The following is a 3,375-nucleotide window of genomic DNA, read 5'->3' as shown; positions in this document are numbered from 1 at the left end:
GTAAAAATGATAAATAAGAAGCCTGAAATGAAATCACTAAAATGTTGATAATTGTTATCTCTAACTAGTAAAATTTAGTTTTTTTAACAGTTTTCAGATTTTTCAGATGCTTCATGTGATCTTTTAAATTTTCATTGTAAACATTATTTACCCAAAAGAATTCCAAAGGAAAACATAAAAAGCTAGAGCCCAGTCTTTTTTTTCCGACTAAAAATGGAAGCTGCTAGCTCTGTATTTCTAGAAAATAACAGTGAAGTAGATATTCTTTATGACGCTCTTTTCACCAGGGTATTTTGTAGAAGTGATATTAATCTGAAATTTATAAAGTACAGTGGCTTTTAGATAGGTTTCCTAACACTCTGTGCTGAAATTTGTTGTTACTAGAAAGAGATGATTTGAAGAGCGAGCCCAGTAGGTTGATTTTTTTCTTCCCAGGCGTTTTGCCTACATTGGTAGAAGTTTCCAACAAATGAAAAGTAGAATATTAAGACGGTCTAAAGTTTAAACATAAATTTCTACTCTATTAATAAAAGATGAGAGAATAATGTGCTCCTTTTGCTCTTTTGTTTTTCAATTCATTGTTATACAAATATTCACTAACACTCTATTCTGCATTTATTTTACAAGCAAAATCAAAATACATTAAGGTTCTCTTTCTCAGATGTGACTGTCAAGGTGACAGCACCAGCATTATGAAGGAACTTGTTAGAAATGCAAATTCTCAGGCTCTCCAACCCAGACCTATATGAACAGTAATTACAGAGGTGGAGCTTAGCAAGGTTCCAGGTGAATTGCTTCATGCTAAAGTTTGAGAATTGTAGAATTGAGGAAAACAATTTAAATAAATACAACTAATAAGCTAATATAGATACTGTTGCCTTCTAAGGTTAACAGATGTTAAAAATTGCATAGTGTTGGCTCAGAACCTGTGGCTCAAGTGGCTAAGGCACCAGCCACATACATCCAAGTGGTGGGTTCAAATCCAGCCCAGCCCACCAAACAATGACGGCTGCAACCAAAAAATAGCCCGAGTGTTGTGGCAGGCGCCTGTGGTCCCAGCTACTCGGGAGGCTGAGGCAGGAGACTTGCTTGAGCCCAGGAGTTGGAGGTTGCTGTGAGCTGTTATGCTATGGCACTCTACCCAGGGGGACAGCTTGAGTCTCCTGTTTCAAAAAAAAAAAAAAAAAAAATTGCATAGTGTTGACTTTCTTTTCTGCTCTGAGAAAAGTGATTTCAAATCTTACTTTCCACATGTTGAGATATTGATAAAATTCTAGGCTCTAAGTTTGTGCTAAACCTTCTCCACTTAAATTTTGTGGGTGAGAAAAGCTTTTAGTGATGACCAAACTGAACAAAACTCCAGGCTACCTGACAGCAACGTATTTACCTGGCAGGCCATGGATTAAGGGACTAGTTTATATTTCTGCCAATAATTTAAGTCAAGTATTTAGGCTGAAACTTGAGTAAGTTAAATGTTTTCTGGTTCAGCCTTGGCAATCTGAATCCAATGAGTAACTAACATCCCTCCACAGAGTTGCCTATCTAATATCCAAGAACCAGGGGTCCTCAATCTTTTTAAACAGGGGGCCAGTTCACTGTCCCTCAGACCATTGGAGGGCCGGACTGTGGGCCCCGGGACGAGTCGGCTGCTTAGCAGGACAGGCAGCAGCAGCAAAAACACCCAGCGGGCTGGATAAATGTCCTAGGCGGGCATAGTTTGAGGACACCTGTCCAAGACGTTCTCAAGCTATCTTCCTCTGTATCCTATTTTTCCTTATTTTTTAATCCTCAGTTCCAGAAACAAAAAAAGATTTCTAACAGATCATACAGTCCTTCCTGAAAGTTACCTTAGCAACAGACTTAGTCAATTAACTCTCCCTTCCCTTTTTAATAGGTATTTAATTTGCATTGAATTGCTTATTTCTAAACTTAGCATTTGCAGGGGCAATTGCTACCTGTTTTTTGTCATTCTTTAAAGGGTAAGTCCTTTTTCTGAAAAAATAAAAAGCTTACCATGTAAAATTTTAAAATAATTTAAAACATATTTGTAAGAGGTACTTCATGTTATCCTAAATTACTTCATAGTAATTTGAAGTTACTAATATAGACATTTTGTGAAGACCGATATATAATCTCCATGAATTTTAAGTACAACTTGACTAAACTTGTAATAACTGTGGATGATCCATTTATCATTTTTGCCTTTACATGAAATAAAAATAACATGTATCTTTTGAGAATCCTGGAAATATCCCTCAGATTAAAAAAATATGTAAACTGAGATTCTTCATCAGTTTCCAACATTTTTTTTTTTAAAGAAAAGTGATAGTGCTAAAGAAGAGAAGAGAGAAATAAATTTTATTTACAAACTATTGTCAACAAAAGGGTAAGTCGGTATATTCAGCCACCTATCCCTTGCCCCAGAAGGAAAGGTGGAGAGTTTTGAAGAGTTGGACTAGAGGCCATTTGAGTTTACTAATTGGCCTTACCTAAAGGACGAAAGTAAAAGGTAATTTTACAACTTGGAACAAAGGCAAAGTAAGGCTCCCACCTTCCCAATGAAAGAGAGAGATCAGGGTTTTATCTTCCTTGATGATTACATTTCAAAAGGATGGCCCTGAGGTCCTTCAGAAAGTTATTCCTGAGTTCTAAAACTGGCTAGAAGCTTTTTAAATAATTTGCATCTCAAAGGGGCAGAGAAAGGACTTAAGGATTCCAACTTTTCTAAAGTCAATGCTCTAAGAAAAGGAAGGTCAGGCACCCTGAGTGAAGTCGAAAACTCAGTGAAATGCAGTGGACCATGGACCAGTAAACTGCCTTCATCAATATTTACTCTTTTGTGGGATTCTACACTGTTTATGAGCATGAAAACATCTCTTTCTATGATTTCCTACATTCACTCACTAGATAAGAGAGGGTCATCCCCATCTTTTTGCAAAGGACAATTTTTTTTCATAATTGGGAATAATAATAAACATTATAATCAAATTTTTCCCATATAGAAATTTTTAAAAATAAAATTATGGTTGACTTTTCATTAAATTTATTTCTAAACTTTATAAATTAATGTAGATCGTATAAAGCAGCTTCACAGGCTTGACTGGTTCCCCTTTCTATCCCCCTTCCAACAAAGTCCAACAGGGGTTTGTTTACCCAATAACCAAAGAACTGGAGTCAGATCAGTGTGCTCCCCCCATTCAAATGCAGCTTCTAGGTAACCCTCACTCTCACTCTTGCTCCTCCTATCAATTGCCCTAACCACTTCCTACATCAAAAATTTGGGTCACCTCGCTTGAGCCCAGGAGTTGGAGGTTGCTGTGAGCGTGATGCCATGGCACTCTACCCAGGGGGACAGCTTGAGGCTCCGTCTCAAAA

This window comes from Otolemur garnettii, unplaced genomic scaffold, assembly GCF_000181295.1.
Source record: "Otolemur garnettii isolate 467f Iridium unplaced genomic scaffold, OtoGar3 scaffold00006, whole genome shotgun sequence".
NCBI lineage: Eukaryota > Metazoa > Chordata > Mammalia > Primates > Galagidae > Otolemur > Otolemur garnettii.
This window is presented reverse-complemented; position numbering follows the sequence as displayed.